This window comes from Felis catus, chromosome A1 (genome assembly GCF_018350175.1).
Source record: "Felis catus isolate Fca126 chromosome A1, F.catus_Fca126_mat1.0, whole genome shotgun sequence".
NCBI classification, from domain to species: Eukaryota; Metazoa; Chordata; class Mammalia; order Carnivora; family Felidae; genus Felis; species Felis catus.
The window spans coordinates 96,061,490-96,079,723 of record NC_058368.1 but is presented as its reverse complement, the minus strand read 5'-3'; the positions used below and the strand labels follow the sequence as shown (position 1 = coordinate 96,079,723).

The following is an 18,234-nucleotide window of genomic DNA, read 5'->3' as shown; positions in this document are numbered from 1 at the left end:
CAGACCTATCCTATGACCCAGCAATAGCACTGCTAGGAATTTACCCAAGGGATACAGGAGTAGTGATGCATAGGGGCACTTGTACCCCAATGTTTATAGCAGCACTCTCCACAAAAGCCAAATTATGGAAAGAGCCTAAATGCCCATCAACTGATGAATGGATAAAGAAATTGTGGTTTATATACACAATGGGGTACTATGTGGCAATGAGAAAGAATGAAATATGGCCCTTTGTAGCTACATGGATGGAATTGGAGAGTGTTATGCTAAGAGAAATAAGCCAAACAGAGAAAGACAGATACCATATGGTTTCACTCTTATGTGGATCCTGAGAAACTTAACAGAAACCCATGGGGGAGTGGAAGGAAAAGAAAAAAAGAAAGAGGTTAGAGGGGAAGAGAGCCAAAGCATGAGAGACTCTTAAAAACTGAGAACTGAGAGTTGATGGGAGGTGGGAGGGAGGGGAGGGTGGGTGATGGGTACTGAGGAGGGCACCTTTTGAGATGAGCACTGGGTGTTGTATGGAAACCAATTTGACAATAAACTTCATATATTGAAAACAAACAAACAAAAAAAAACAAAGAGATACCTGTACCCCAATGTTAAATGCAGCATTATTTACTATAGCCAAGTTATGAAAACAACTCAAGTGTCCATCAAAAGATATATGGATAAAAAAGATATGATATATATATATATATATACACACATATGTATATATATATCATTGGATATTATTAGATATATTGGGTATATATATCATTGGATATCACTGGAATATTATTCAGCCAGAGAAGAGAAGGAGATCTTGTCATTTGCAACAACATGCATGGAGCTACAGAGTATAATACTAAGTAAGATAAGTCTGTCAGAGAAAGAAAATACCACATGATTTCACTGTTAGGTGGAATTTAAGAAACAAAACAAACGAGCAAAGGAATAAAGGAGAAAGAAAAAAAGAGAGAGGGAGGCAAACCAAGAAACAGACGGGTAACTATAGAGAACAAACATGGTTATCAGAGGGGTGGGGGCTGGAGGGGGCACAGAGAAAATAGGGGAGGATATTCAAGAGCACACATATCATGATGAGCACTGAGCAATGTATAGAATTGTTGAATCACTATTTTGTACACCTGAAACTAAGTAATATTGCTTGTTAACTATCTTGGAATTAAAATTAAAAACTTATCAAATTTTCAATTGTTTTTCATTTATATTTGCCTTGACATTTAGAGAATGTCCAAGTACTCTGTAGTTAGAAAATATAGGGTGACATTCTTATCAATGTAACAAATTAATACACAATTCAACAAATTCATCTAAAATATTTCACATATATTTGGCCGAACACATGACTAATATTTTTAGGCAAGTGACCAACGTTTTACGGAAAAGTGACGAATGTTTTAGGTCTTTTGATTTCAGGAGGTCACATTTTTTTAAAACCCTCATGTATCACAACTGTTAAAATGGAAGTAGAAAAGCAATACAGTCACAATTATGAGACATTTAATTTCGCTCTGACTTTCTTGTAAATGTAGGCAAACAGAGATTACATGGTTTTCACTGTTTGATAGAAGTGGTCTATCAAATTTTCTACAGTGTCAAAACTTTTGCTAACATTGAATGTGAAGCTTAATGGGTTATTTTAATCTTCAAGAGAACATGTATAGACCATGCCTTTGAAATGAGTTTTGGCATCAAGACAGAAGGCTTTTTTTTCTTTTTATTTCTTTTGATTAAACCATTAAGTTTAATATTATAATTGAATAAAGACAGATCCATGGCTATCTGTTGGTCTACCCTGATAATTAAAGTACAACTTGAAAATTTAATAGAATGCATGCCTTTCTCAAAGACTTGCTTTTTCTTTTTTTTATTTATTTTTGAGAGCGACAGAGGCAGGCGCCCCAAGTTAAATTTTAAATTTTAGAAATGACTTGTAACTAAACCAATTTTTTAAATGCTTATTTATTATTTTGAGAGACAGAGGACACATGCATGTGCAAACAGGGGAGGGGCAAAGAGAGAGGGAGAGAGAATCCCAGGCAGGCTCCATGCTGTCAGCACAGAGACCAACGTGGGACTCAAACCTGCGAAACTGTGAGGTCATGACCTGAGCTGAAGCCAAGAGTCAGACGCTTGACTGACTGAGGCACCCAGGTGCCCCTCAACGAGTTGCTTTCTTAAAAAAATCTTTTTTAAATAAGACTCAAGTGACCTGCTTTTTTTTTTTTTTATTCAAGCCCTGGTAAAAACCCAATATTCCACTGTGTTTTTCTCATCTTTGTGCTTAGGATCTAGCACAAGGCTTGGCACAGAGAGCACATGTTAAACATTTGTGGAGTTGTTGTACTGAGGGCATATTTTTCCAGAAGCGTTTTAGTTGACATTCCATGGTAAGAGTTTAATGATCTGACACATGTTCTCACTTAGGTAGAAGACCACCATACTGCACTTGGAGGTAGGCCAAGGGGTTGCCAGAGAGTGACATCAGATCGGCTCAAGAATCTGAACTAACGCAGGGGCGCCTGGGTGGCGCAGTCGGTTAAGCGTCCGACTTCAGCCAGGTCACGATCTTGCGGTCTGTGAGTTCGAGCCCCGCGTCAGGCTCTGGGCTGATGGCTCAGAGCCTGGAGCCTGTTTCCAATTCTGTGTCTCCCTCTCTCTCTGCCCCTCCCCCGTTCATGCTCTGTCTCTCTCTGTCCCCAAAATAAATAAACATTGAGAAAAAAAAAAAAAAAGAAGAATCTGAACTAACGCATAATTAAAATGCCAACCTTCCACACACGGCAGCAGACATAATGTTCAAGACTGAGAGCTTCCAGCTCTGGCATCCTTGAAGCCTGTCCGAGTGACCGGAATGCTCACTGTATCCCCAGCTTAACGGGACAGACTGATTTGGTGATTAGACTTAGTGCCTCCAACCTACTAGGTCATCCATTTTGGAGGCCATAATTATTAAAGGTAAAAATTGGTTGAGCTTCCAAGGTGATTGGATGGCTCTGTTGCCTAAGCGTCCAACTCTTGATTTCAACTCTGGTCATGATCTCATGGTTTGTGGGTTCATGCCCCTCATCAGGCTCTGTGCTGATAGCACAGAATGTGCTTGGGATTCTCTCTCTCTCAAAATAATATAGACATTTAAAAAATTGGTTTAGTTGCAAGTCATTTCTAAAATTAAAAATTTAACTTGGGGTGCCTGGGTGGCTTAGTTGGTTAAACATCTTGAGTCTTGATCTCCAGTCAGATCACAATCCCGTGGTTCAAGAGTTTGAGCCCCGCATCAGGCTCTGCACTCACAGCACGGCACCTGCTTGGGATTCTCTCTCTCCCTCTCTCACTGTTTTTATCTCTCTCCCTCTCTCTCTGCCTTTCTCTCACTCAAAATAAATGAATAAACATTAAATAAAATAAAATAAAATAAAATAAAATAAAATAAAATAAAATAAAATAAAATAAAATAAAATAAAATAAAATAAAATAAAATAAAATAAAATTCAACTTGATTGGTTTTTTTGGAACTGTTAAAAGTTTCTCTGAGATTGGAGAAACTTGAAGAACATCTCTAGTAAGAGCCACAATTTTGGGATATCTAAGTTTTTTAAATAATTTTAATGAAAATTTAAAAATATTCATAAATATTAACAGAATGGTGCAATGAACACCCAAATACTGACCTCAAAGATTTTACAATTAATATTTTGTTCTATTTGCTTTATCACATGCCTATGCAACTATGTTTGCATCCATATTTATTTTGACATATTTCAAAATAATGTGCCACTAAATCCATCAACATACCCACTATCAACTACAGTTCAATAAATGTAGGTGGATTCATGTGTGGGGGGGAAGGGGGGTAGCTTAACATATAATGAAATATACAAATCTAAAGTATACCATTTAATGAGTTCTGGGGCATATCTATTTTTAATTCATACAACTATTCTATACACATTTAGGAAAGTATATCCTGAGCATTCTTTATCCCAGTCTAGGGACTGTAAACAGATAATCAATAGCTTCTCACGTAGAAAAAAGCTATTAAAATGTACAATTTTCTTTAAAGTGGACAGCTAGAAATATAACCATTTGGTTTACCGAGTTTTCAAATAATTTTTCAATTCACACTATGAGAAGAAGTTTGGAGGTGGGGACAAATGTAATCCTCACCAAGAAGCTAATTATATTAGATCAGCCTTTTCCTTCATTCACCTGAAAGAATACAAGAGACATGAGTGGACACACCATACATGTGAAGCTCTGCCCTAAGTTATATAAAACGTGCCAACAAAAGAAAATGCCACAAAAATTGATGTGCAATACACGTGTCAGATGATACTGTTTGGTATTTCACAGCTACAGGCAGAGACCTTGTGTATATGTGCATGTGGCCATACTCTCAAGGAAGTAAGAGCAGCACCATGAATAAAGTTGTATAAATACTCCAGCATGGTAAAATGAGAGAGAGAGAGAGAGAGAGAGAGAGAGAGAGAGAGAGAGAGAAAGAGAGATAACCCCCAGAAAATCATCCACATAATATATCAGAGCTTAATAACCTCTATAATCGTAACCATGTGAACATTTTTTTCCCTCAGGTTGAGGCCAAAATTGCTGTAATTGTGTTGTCATTTATGTCCCCAGAAAAGTTTAGCTCCTAAGAACATCTGCTCTACAGTCCTTGCCCCTCTATTTTTTCATCTAATAACACAAATGGGGTTCACAAAACTCCATGTCACCAACAATCTGGCCAATGATCATGTGCATTGCTGACTTAAAAATTCTCTCCCCTGTTAGACCAAGATCTAAAAATAAATCTGGTCAAAATTAACACACATCATAATGTATCTCAGGCTTCAACAAGGAGGTGTGTTCTTTTTAATGGCATTGAAATAATGCCATACACGTAAGTTTACTTTGACCCTGGGATAATGATCTGAGCCTACATGAAGAGTTAGAAGGTCAATGACTGAGCCACCCAGGCACCCCACACATAATTTTACTTTGAGATAGACGACTTTAAATTTCACATACATTGATGGCAGAAGCAGGTATAATTTCATTGTTAGTGTCTCCTTCAACTTAAAAAAAATAATTATACCAAATTTATGATATACTGATTATACATACAGTAAAGCCCAGTGAAAAGAATAGTGCATATCGAATTAGAACAGAATTCTAAGGTTCTAGCCTAAGTTGGGCTGATAAACTGCATGGTCTCAGCAAAACCATTTCATTCCGTGGACCCTCATTAATTTTGCTTGTTAAAAAAAAAAGAATAAGGTAATTGGCTAGAAGAAGTTTCAGGCTCTTTCCAAATCTGAAGTTCCATTATTCTAAGAATATTTTGTATAGGCAGACTCTCTTTGATCCTTTTTTCTCTGTTAATTGTAATAGATTAGAATGCCATCCCAGGAAAGGCACTAAATTTTCAATTGCATTTTCTTTTCTACCTCATCAGTCAATGCTGTTCAAATACGTTTATATTGGCTCATGTTCTAGACTTAATGCTAGCTACATTTTTATGCTGTTTGAGCTGGTTCAAACTTTAAAAGTGATGCAAAACGGTGATTCTACCAGGAACACTGGTATTGAGCGATTATAAGGTTTTATATTCATTTAAGAAGCATTTCACCAAATAGCTTCTCTTTTCATATTGTTCCCTGGCCAACCAACTATTAATCAAGCTCTCCATCTCTCAGTATGGTAAAAGTCAAATGGATTTTGTCATCAACTGAGCCATCTGTCTCCTCCTACTGTTCTGTTATTTTTCTTCTTATTTTTGAAACTCTTCAACTGAAATTAGAAACGGAGGAGGAGGAGGAGATAATCAGAGAATACAAGAATAAAAGTCTCGTAGGCTTTGATTAGTTTCGAATACCCAGGCCGTATGAGGTATAAATATCATTTCCTATAGTTTTGTATCCATTCAAGAGTTTCAGATGCATTTTTCCGGGAAATCAAATTAGAGATTCCCAAGTAGTATGGACGCAATAAAATCTGTTTGTTTTAAGATGGGCATAATGGTGTGAGGTCCTGGATACTAAAGACATATGAATTCTCTTTACCAAAAGGAAAGGAAGCCCCACATCTGTGTCCCTTGTATTCATCTGCTCTGTGCACATAGAGTGCCAAGGGCTCTTATCTTCAGAGATGTGAGATTTCCTTCAGGAAGTGCTGAAAATACTTCTTACCATTCCCTTGTCCATCTGTCGTAAGCCAATGACTTATTCCTCATGTTTTATTGGGGAGGGGGCTCTGCCTGCATGAATCGAGGTGTTTGAAATGAGAGGCAAAGAGAGGGCAGAGCCAAGGAGAGGATGCAGAGGTGTGTGTCCTGAAAAGAAAGACCCCTACACAGAAGCCTTACGTAATACTGGAAACCCTACCCGTGGCTGATGGCCACCTAGTCCTTTCTTAAGTGTATCCTCCATAGAAAGCTCAATTTTCTAGAGGCAGCCCATCTGATAAGTGAGCATCACCAACGATTAGGAAGCTTACTTTCATGCAGGACAGAAGTGCTATCTCCTTGTTACCTTACACAAGCTAGTCCTGTGCTGCCGGGTACAAGTCTACTTTGCTTTCTGCTTGCTGGCCTTTAAATAATTTAAAGACAAGAGTTCATCCTTCCTAGTAGTCTCCTTTTTCTGTAGAGTAAACCCAAGCAGTTCCTTTGGTGGGTCCCTGTGCTTTCTGGATTCCCCAGCCTTCTGGTGACTCTTCTCTGAATATCCCCCAAATTTCCCAGCTACTATTATATTCAGGTATTTAAATGAGTTCAAAACTCTCCTTCGGGTGTTGTCTGCCTTATCAACTGAAAATCCCCTTTGATGACACAATTTTTACTACACTGAACATTTCGTTGAGTAAACATAGAGGACTTCCACTTTTATTATACATAGTTGAAGTTTGTTGTTTTTTTTTAATTTTGCAACGAACATCCCATTTCTCGTGTAATGACAAACTAATGTCTAAAAAATATGAGGGCGCTGCAATCCTTCCACTATAAAATATGACGAGCATTCCTGGCCTGGAAATTCTCTGGCCATCTGACTTAATCCTCTGTCCATCTCATCTGACTTCATGGACAGTTAAAATCAAGATCAGATAGATTTATTTTGTCATCTTCCTGACTGATAGGAACAAATCTTGCTATCTATGGGGGGTCGGGATTTAGGCTTAGAAGCTATCACTGTTTGAACAGTATTTTGTATATTTTCCAAAACTTTTAGGAGAAGTCATTCTTCTGTTTCTTTGTTTAAAAAAAAAGCCAATTTTTTTTTTTTTGGTATGAAGACCTGTAAGTATTTTTGAATCAGATATTTTCAAGAACGAACTGTCTTGTTCTACCAAAAACAACACAAACTAGTCTCAAAGATTTAAACCTAATTCTGAACATATGAAATCCTCTAAATCTTTAAGAAAAGAATGTGTCTGAGACAGAGGCAAATTCTGGAGAAGGCCATCTGTGGATGGGTTACGCCTCAAAGAAGAACTATGTCTTATTCAATTTGGGGTGGTCTGGCCCCAGCCCTAGTGCTGGACACATGCTCCTCTGGTGCTGGGGTCTAGAAGCACCCTGTGGTAAGTTATCCTATTATTAGCCTAGGGACAATGGATAGTGCCTGCTGCTTCTCCTTTTCTGTCTTTTTAAAAAGCTTATTTATTTTGAGAGAGAGAGAGAGAGAGAGAGAGAGAGAAAGAGAGAGAGAGAGAGAGAGAATGTGCACAGGGGAGGGGCAGAGAAAGAGGGAGCGAGAATCCCAAGCAGCCTCCATGCTGTCTGTGCAGAGCCCAACACAGGGCTTGATCCCATGAAGGGTGAGATCGTGACCTGAGCTGAAATCAAGAGTTGGACACTTAACCACCTGAGCCACCGAGGTGTCCCACCTCTTCCGCCTTTTGATAAAACTACACAGATCTCGGAGTATTACCAGGCATGGGCTGGAAAAGTAATTCCGGATAACTTTTCCCTGTCACTTAATTACACAATGAGAAACAAGTAAGTACAAAACAGAGAGCAAATAGTGTCAGCCTTGCTTTATACCATAGTGAGAGCACAGCTATCCATGCGACTGACCTTGAACCTATTTCTCAGACTGAAGAGACCTCAAAAATGTTTCTGAAATCCCCTACCCCACAATCCCTGGTCTGGTGCAACATGGGACAGGAGGTGGTGCGGAAGTGTTATTGTTTCATCAGACCTCCAGGGGCTCCGATGCTCCTGGACTGATCTGAAACTACTTGGATTGCTATAGGGGTTGATTACATAGAACCTAAACCTCTGCTTAAAGGAGGCAGTGACATTCGTGGCAGTTCCGATGTCAAGGGACTCTTTCCAAGGAGTCCCTGGACTGAGGGGCTGCAAGAGGCATAGCTAAATGGTTTGGAATTTGAAGACTATGAGTTTCCCAGAATTTCAACTCACATTTATTTTTAAACACTGCAGCTCAACAGGAATCATGCAGCAATACCAGCCGTATATAATTCGAATCCATGGGGGGAAATGGGTGATGGGCATTGAGAGGGCACTTGTTGGGATGAGCACTGGGTGTTGTATGTAAGCCAACGTGACAATAAATTATATTAACAAAATAAAAAAATAAAATAATTCACTGAAAAAAAGTTTATGATCTACAATGGCAGTAAAGCCACTGTTTTATCAATTCATGAGGATGTATAATGAGGTCAATATGTTATGTGAAGTGTTGGAAAGAAAGAAACAACATACTTTAACTAGGTTATACATGTAACCTATACTCCAGTTTTAGAAAAACTAAATATTTAGACATGTTTGTATATTAAAGTAAGTAATAGAAAATTACAGCAAACCATTCAAAATATGTATTGTCTATTATGCACAAGCAATAAAAAATATCCAGTGGAGGTTCCTTGGTGGCTCAGTGAGTTGAGCAGGTGGATCCTAATTTCAGGCTTAGGTCATGATCCCAGGGTCATGGGATCCTGGGATCAAACCCCACATTGGGCTCTGCACTGAGTGTGGATTCTCTCTCTCTCTCTCTCTCTCTCTCTTTCTGTCTCTGTCAACCTCTCCCCCCCAGCTCATGCCCTCTCTCTCTCTCAAAAAAAAAAAACACAATACAATGACCTTTTAATATGTGAGATAAAAATACCATCTGCTTCACTTTATGCTACTAATTTGAAGGTTCACACATTCTTAGAACATGCCACTTAATAGCTTCTTCACTGACTCATAATAATGTCCATTTTGTTAGACCACACACTCCTCCTGAATGAGTTCTGTGCTCACTACATCATTCTCCATCCTTAATATTTCTCAAGGTGACAGTAATATATTAGGTGTTAAATATATGTGTATTAAATCAATAAACCTACGAATGAATGGTCCCTTATAGAGTAGGCCATAGAATTCTACAAGGGACATGGAGAACCGGATAAAGTTTAAACACCTGTCATCACCATGAATAAACCCAGATCCACCATGAATAACAGTAATTTTAGGGAGGTTCATTAGTTTATGGCCTAGCACTTAATAGAAACTTAATTACTTCATATGTTTTCGCCTGCTATTTACATCCAGAGTCACATATCCTAAGTTGATATCCAGAATCAACTCCTTTTTCCTTTAAGTTTATTTTTTTCCTTAAATTTTATATATTTATAACAGACAGAGCCAGGAGATCCTGATCTGAGCCAAAACCAAGAGTCAGATGTTCAACCGACGGAGCCACCCAGACCCCCCCAGAATCAACTCCTTTTAAACTATGACATGAATTCTATGTTAAGTCCTCCCTCCCATATTTTCTTGTGTTTTTCCCAAAGGCTACATTTCTATGAAGTGGAAATCCAAACATGCAATAATATGCACAATGGCATTATTTTCAATAAAACAAACAGCTACTATAGCCACATTGACTCAGCAACACTTAAAGCAAGAAAAAAAAAAATAATTACAAGCATTTACCAAAGCACAAAACTAAGAGAAACCCCAAGAAAGAAATCACAAGGATTTCCATTATTCTCTATCAATTATGTATATCTGAGTATCATATATTCTGGAAGAGAAGCTGAAAGTCTGGGAAGTTGAATTGAACTTTTGTTGGGATTTCCCAGTTAGCACAACAAAGTGAGAGCTCTAGTCCTGAGAAGGAAGAATCCAATGGCTCGGGATTATGAAAACTACATTATAAAGGGTTAGGGCAAATTGAATATAAATTGGACCTCGTGTCTTCAGATTATCTGGCTCCTGAAATTAAGATTATCAGGACTAGCATGGAGGTAATTTTCTATGAGGATGGGCCACCGCTTGCCAGAATGAAGAATACACATGAAATCAAAAGACCTTTCAGTGGTTCTATATCCCAACAAAAAGAATGCATAAGTCTGGGAACCTAGGGGGAAGACGGTGAGTGGCCCTACTAACCATCACCCTGTGACACACTCGGAAAATCTGTTTTCCTTTCCCAAACGTCTGGCTTCTGCATGGTTAGAGGTCTAGGTACCCACATGTGACTACTGACAGAGTCAAAGAAAGAATCCCAGTGAACTTCACACTGTTCCATCTGTCATGGCACTGTGGTCTCTTTGGGCTCAGAGAGCAGGAGGTAAAAAAATTAACCAGTCTGGCAAGGCTCTCTGATCCTGATTTTTCTGAGGAGTGCAAGCTGGTAGAAATTAAAGACCTAAAAACACAGAGAGGTATGCCATGCTTACAAATCAGATAGCTCAAAAATTTTAAAGTGCCATTTCTCCTCAAACTGATTTATAAAATAATGCAACCCCACTTATCACCCTAGCAGGTTTTTTTTAACCAAGAAAATAATCTGATAAACAGATTCTAAAGTGTTTATAGATTAGCAAAAAATTAGAAATGTGAAAATCATTTTGAAACAAAAACATTGTTGAAGGACTTATACTACTTGATCTAATGACGTATTATGGAACTATTGTAATTAAGATACTGGGCTATGGATATCAGGAAAGACAGATATATAAATGGAAGAGGATAAGAATCTACAAAAAAGCCAACATTTATATAATCAATTATTTTTGGGGTAAGTGGTCAAGATAAATGAAAAATAATATTTTCAATTAAAAATTAAACTAAACATATACATATTTAATGGTTCAGCAGTTCCAGTCTTAGATATTATATGCCATATATGTGTGTGTGTGTGTGTATACACACACATATATATGTATATGTGTATACACACACATATACACACATATATACGTTTACCATCTTAGATATTATATTCCATATACACACACACACATACATACATATATAGGAAATATATGTATGGCATATACATATACATATATATATATATATATAATGAAAATGCACATATTTAATCAAAGGACATGCAAAATGTTTGCAGAAAAATGTGCTATAGTCAAAAACCAAAAATGACAAAAATGTCCATTACCATTAGAATGGATGAATTCGATACGTTTGTATACCAGGTAAAATATTAAAAACAAACACATTTTAAAAAGCTTAAAAATCAATGATTCTTATGTGGGTGAAAGAAATGAGGTCACAGGGCATGTCAGTGCTCCCAGAATTGGATAGACAGACAGGCAAATGCATAGAATCACAATTACTAGAGCAGAAGCACACAATGAAAAATTATACAGGAACCAGGACACGAAAGGAAAACCTAAAGTGTAATTGAGCAATTGCTGAAGGCTCAGTGGGAACAAGTCTCAGAGATAAAAAAAAAAAAAAAAAAAAAAAAAAAAAAAAAAAACACCACAAAAAACACAAAAAAACACCAGAAAAACCCAATCATAGGAGCCCCCATACCTTTTCAGTTTTACCTCCAGGAGCTTGAGTGGGTTGGCACAGTGATTATTAGAGAAAAATCCTCTCGTGCTGCCTGCCTGGGGAGAGAAAAGGAACCATTTTGAAATAAACCAGAGCCTTCTACCTTTACCAAGTTCTGACTTGAAGAGAAACTATTTAGCCAGAGCCTAACCTATTGGGTTTTTGTCAAAGGCTGAATGCCCTGAGGAAGTGAAATACCCAACTCTAGCTAGTTCTAGCCTTCAACATGGAAGAAGCAAAATACCAGTCTCTGGCCCCCTCTATCTATCTTGTCCAATTTTTGTGTGAGGAGGAAGTAAATGAGAAGCACCCTTGAAGTTCACAGCCAAGAGAAACAGGCTTACTAAAAGACCGAGTCCTCATCCCTGGACTAGACATTGCTTTCTCTTCCCTAACACCTTACCATCACATTACTAAAGAATACTATATAGCAGTCCCTCTTGCCCAGTACATCAGGTCTAGCCTTCAAGAAAAAAAAATTGCAAAAAATACTACCAGGCAAAAATCACAAATTGAAGAGAGAGGGCAAACATCAGAACAGACTCACATGTGGCATAGGTGTTGGAATTATCAGACTGAGAATTTATAACAACTATAGTTAACATGCTGAAGATTCTCAAGGTTAAAGTAGAGAGTATGAAAAAAGTAAAGTCAGTGCAAGCAGAGGAAAAGAAGTTCTAAAAAAAACTATAAACAGAAAGAAAGAAAGAAAGAAAGAAAGAAAGAAAGAAAGAAAGAAAGAAAGAAAGAAAGAAAGAAGTGGCAAAGATCAAAAACACAATAATGGAAGGAAAAAATGCCTTTGATGAGTTTATTAGGAGAATGTACACAGCTGGGAAATGAGTCTATGAGCTTGAGAATATTTCAGTAGAAACTTACCACGCTGAAAAGCCCAGAGAAAAAAAAAGGCTTGGACAAAAATAAGAAAAAAACAAAACCCCAAAGCCCTAGAATAGAATATCCTAGAATAGTGGGACAATTACAAAAGGCCTATAATACATGTAATGGCAATTCCAGACACCAAAGAACAAAAGAAGGAAACAGAAGAGAAATATGAAAACCAACGACTGACAATTTCCTCAAATTAATGTCAAATATGAACACACAGATCCGGAAATCTCAGGAAAAACAAACTAAATAAATGCCAAAAAATATACACCTACACATATATTCAAAGTATGAAAAAATAGGAGATAAAAAAAATCTGAAAGAACTCAGAGGCAAAAGAACTTTGCATAAGGAGGAGAGATAGGATGACATCCAGCTTCTCAAAATCTATACAAACGAGAGCAGAATGAAATATTTAAATTGTTGACAAAAAAATGTAGAATTTTGTATCCCACAAAATTTATTCAAAAGTAAAGTAGAAATAAACACTTTCTCATATAAACAAAAATTGAGGAAACCTATGGCCAGGAAACCTGTAGTGCAAGAAATGTTGTCAAGAGTCATCAGAGAAAAAGAAAAGGAAATACATCACAACTTGGATCGATATAAAGAGCATAGAGCATTGGACTTTGGCTCAGGTCATGATCTCATGGTTGGTGAGTTCAAGCTGCATACCAGTGTCTGTGCTGACAGTTCGGAGCCTGGAGTATCCTTCACATTCTTATCTCCTGTTCTCTCTGCCGATCTCTCTCTCTCTCTCTCTCCAAAAGTAAACGTTAAAAATTTTTTAAAAATAATGGCAACAATATATTTTATTATGTAATCATATATGTGTGTGTGTGTACACACACATTATATATATATATATATATACACACACACACATATATATATATATTAGCATTTATATATGCCTATAATAGGCTTTTGTATAAGTAAGAGGAATGATAGCAATGGAACAAAGGATGAAGGAGAGTTATTATTATTTTGTTTTTTTAAAATACATTACTTGTGAAGTGACATAGCATAATATGAAAATGCACTTGGATTTGTCATAAATATATATTGGAAAGTGAAGGAGAACCCTGAAGAACAGCTAAGTATAATCCACAAGCTAAGGGAAAAGAGAAGAGAGTATCACATACAATGGTCAATCAAAATTGCAAAAGGCAAAAAAAGAGTGGAAGACAAAAACAGGAACTAAGGTTAAGGGCAACAAAGAGAAAACAAGCACCAATATGAAAGATATTAATCCAAGTATATAAAATTACTTTGAAATATGAAAGATATTAATCCAACTATATAAAATTATTACTTTGAACATTAATGGTTTAAACACATGAGTTAAAAGAAAGACATTGTCAGAGTGGATAAAAAACAAGGCCCAACTATATATTGTCTACCAGAAATTGACTTTCAACATAAGGATACATAGAGATTGAAGTAAATAAATGGAGAAAGACATATCACATCAATATTAATCAAAAGATAGCAGGGGTAGTTACATTAATTTCAGAAAAGAGCCGACTGTAGACCAAGGAGAGTTATCAAGGAGAAAGAATGATAAATAAGCCAATTCTCCATGAATACATAACAATCCTTAACGTGTATGCACACACCTAACAAGAGAGTGTCAAACTTTGTGAGACAGTAACTGATAGAATTGCAAGGGGAAATTGATGAATCAACCATTACAGGTGGAGTCTTCAACACCATTCTATCAGAAATGGACAAATCCAGCAGGCAGAAAATTAGTGAGGACATAGTTGAACTCAACAACACCATCAATCAATTACATATAATGGACATCTGTAAACTTTCTCCATCCAACAAAAGCAGAATATACATTCTTCTCAAGCTCACCTGGAATATTCACCAAGATAGAGCACCAATTCTGGGCCCTAAAACAAAACTTAAACTTCTAAGAATAGAAATCATACAATGTCTGCTCTCATACCACGATGGAATTTAACCAGCAATCAATAACAGAAAGAGGGGTGGAAAATTCCAAAGTACATGGAGATTAAACAATGAACTTTTAAATAACAGATGGATCAAAAAAGAAATCTTAAGTTTAAAAATATTTTGAGTTAAATTAAAATTCAAACATCATTTATCAAAATTCATAGGATACAGGAAAAGCAGTGCTTAGAAGGAAGTTTATAGCACTGAATGCATATATTACATATAAGAAAAAACTTAAGTCTATAATGTCAGCTCCTACCTTAGGAAACAAGAAAAAGATGAGCAAATAAAATCCAAAGTATGTAGAAAATAAATAATAAAATTTTGAGTAGAAATCAATGAACTGAAAACAGGAAATCAATATAATCAATCAAGGAAAACAGAAGTTGGTTCTTCAAAAAGCTGAATAAAATTTATAATCTAGTCATACTTGCCAGGAAAGAACAAAGAGAGAACACAAAGTCCTAATATCAGAAGTAAAAGTGGAAACATCCCTGGAGATTGAAAGGACAATCAAGAAGGGGCACCTGGGTGGCTCAATGGGTTAAGCGTCTGACTTTGGCTCAGGTCATGATCTCACAGCTTGTGGGTTTGAGCCCCACATTGGGATCTGTGCTGATAGCTCAGAGCCTGAAGCTTGCCTCAGATTCTGTGTCTCCCTCTCTCTGCTCCTTCCCTGCTCATGCTCTGTCTCTCTCAAAAATATAAACACTGGAAAAAAGGAAGTACAATCAAGAAATTCTATGATTAAGTCCATACCCACAAATTTGACAACCTACGAGAAATGGATGAATTTCATTAAAGACACAATCTGCCAAAATTCGCAAGACATACGCCAGCTGAATAGACCTACATATACTAAAGAAATTAAATAAATAATTAATAACTTTCCAAAAACAGAAAGCACCAGACTGAGAGAGGTTCCCCTGGTCAATTCTAACAAATACTTAAGGAAGAATTGACACCTATTATCTATAGTCTCTTTTGGTACATAAAAGCAGAGGTCATACTTTCTAACTCATTCTAGGAGACAAACATCACCCTAATAACAAAACCAGACAAACACATTATAAGAAAAAAAATACTACAGACCACTGATTCTCATGAACATAGATGCAAAACTCTCAACAAAATATAATGTAAAAAGAAAATTACATACCATGACCAAATGGGATTTATTCCATGAATGGACAATGACAAGCTAAAGAAGAAATAGATTTTATCACATCAATAGATGCAGAAAAAGCATTTGACAAAATCAAACATACATTCATGGTAACAATTCTCAACAAACTAGAACTAGAGGGAAACTTACCCAACTTGATAAAGAATGTATACAAAATCCTACAACCAGTAATTAATGGTGAGTAGAAGTTTTCCCTATAATATCAAAAGCAAAGCAGGATGTCCCCCCTCACCCTCACGACCTCTTTTCAACATCATAGAAGTCCTAGTTTTGTTTTGTTTTAATTTTTTCTAATGTTTAATTATTTTTGAGAGAGAGAGCGAATGAGCACAAGCAGGGGAGGAGCAGAGAGAGAGGGAGACACAGAATCAGAAAGAGGCTCCAGGCTCTGAGGTGTCCACATAGAGCCCAATGCAGGGCTCGAACTCATCAACTGTGAGATCATGACCTGAGCCGAAGCCGTATGCTCAACCGACTGAGCCACCCAGGCGCCCCCATAGAAGTCCTAGTTAATGCAGTAAGACAAGAGTGAAGAAGAAGAAGAAGAAGAAGAAGAAGAAGAAGAAGAAGAAGAAGAAGAAGAAAAGAAGAAGAAGAAGAAGAAGAAGAAGAAGAAGAAGAAGAAGAACAACAACAACAACAACAACAACAACAACAACAACTAAAATTGTTATGGTTCACAGATGAGATGTTAAAAATGCTAAAGAACTGATGAAAGAAAAACAAAACAAAACAAACAAAAAAAAAAACAAAACACTTGGAACCAGTAAGTAATGATATCAGTGTTGCAGTATACAAAGTTAATATACACAAGTCAATTGGTTTCCTATGGGCGGGGGGAAGGGTGGGTGAAAAAGGTGAAGGGAATTAAAAGGTACTAGCTTCCAGTTTTAAAACAAATGAGGCATGGGAATGAAAAGTACAGTGTAATAATAATACTGTAATGGTCAATAATACTGTAATAATATTGTATGTTGACAGATGGTCATTATACTTTTTGTGGTGGGCAGTGAGGTATGTATACAACTATCATATCACTATGTTGTACACCTGAAACAACCACAACAATGTATGCCAATTATACTCTAATTAAAAAAAGACATTTGTAAAACATACTACTTTCCTATATACCAACAATAAACAAGTGCAATTTGAAATGAAAAACAATACAATTTATAATAGTAAATACCCGCAAAAGAAATTCTTTGGTGTAAGTCTAAAAAATGTGTACAAGATCCATGAGAGAAACTTCTAAACTCTGATAAAAGGTATCAAGGAAGAAATAGAAGGAAAGACGTTCCATGTTCACGAATAAAAACCAATACAGTCAGGATATCTTCCAAAATTGAGCTACAGATTCAATGCAATCCCAATCAAAATATCAGCAAGTTATTTTGTGGATAAAGTGATTCTGAAGTTTGTATAAAGAATCAAAGTTACCAGAATAGTCAACACAGTATTGAAGGAGAAGAACAAGTTGGAAAACTGAAACTACCCAACTTCAAAACTTACTATAAGACTACAGTAATAAATACACCGTGGTATTGCCAGAAGAATACTAAATAGATCAATGCAACAGAAGAGAAAGCTCAGACGAGATATGCGTAAATACAGCCCACTGATGTCTGACAAAGACACGGATGAAGTACAATGGAGTAAGGAGAGTCTTTTCAACAAATGATGCTGGAACAAGAGGACATCCAAATGCACAAAGTGTAGACAGAGTCCTCACATCTTCATGAAAATTAATTCAAAAGGATCACGCACCTAAATATAAAATTATAAAACTCCTAACATAACTTAGGAGAAAATCAAGACGACTTTGGTTTTGATGATGGTTTTTTACGAGAACACAGAAGTGCAATTTACTAAGGAAATAATTAGTAAGCTGGACTTCATTAAGTTAAATATGTCTCTTCTATGAAAGACACTGTTACAAGAATGAGAAGATAAGACACACTGGGAGAAGTTATTTGCAGAAGGCAAATCTTTCAATCTATTTTTTAGGTTTATTTATTTATTTTGAGGGTGGGGGGAGGGCAGCGAGAGGGGGAGACAGAGAGTCCCAAACAGGCTCTGCACTGGTAGTGCAGAACTTGACATGGGCCTCGACCCACCAATTGTGAGATCATGGCCTGAGCCCAAACCAAGTGTCAGATGCTTAACCTCCTGAGCCAGCCAGGTGTTCCCAGAAGGCGTATCTTATAAACGACTGTCCTCTAAAGTATACAAAGAATTCTTAAAATCGTAAGAAAACAACTTGATCAAAAAGTGAGTCAAAGACCTTTGCAGAACACTTCACCGAAGATGACATAAAAATGGCAGATAAGCATCTGAAAAGATGCTTCACATCAGACACTATCAGATAAGTGCA

At 36.8% G+C, this 18,234-nt stretch overlaps 1 long non-coding RNA gene across 3 annotated transcripts in view; it reads right to left on the bottom strand.

Annotated features, from left to right (window-relative positions):
* Nucleotides 1-18,234, bottom strand: part of LOC123385481 — a 242,849-nt gene that overhangs the window by 204,252 nt on the left and 20,363 nt on the right. For all 3 annotated transcript variants that reach the window (XR_006598090.1, XR_006598078.1, XR_006598082.1), the window contains one exon: nt 11,801-11,877. This is a non-coding gene — a long non-coding RNA (uncharacterized LOC123385481). The remainder of the gene's footprint in view (nt 1-11,800; nt 11,878-18,234) is intronic.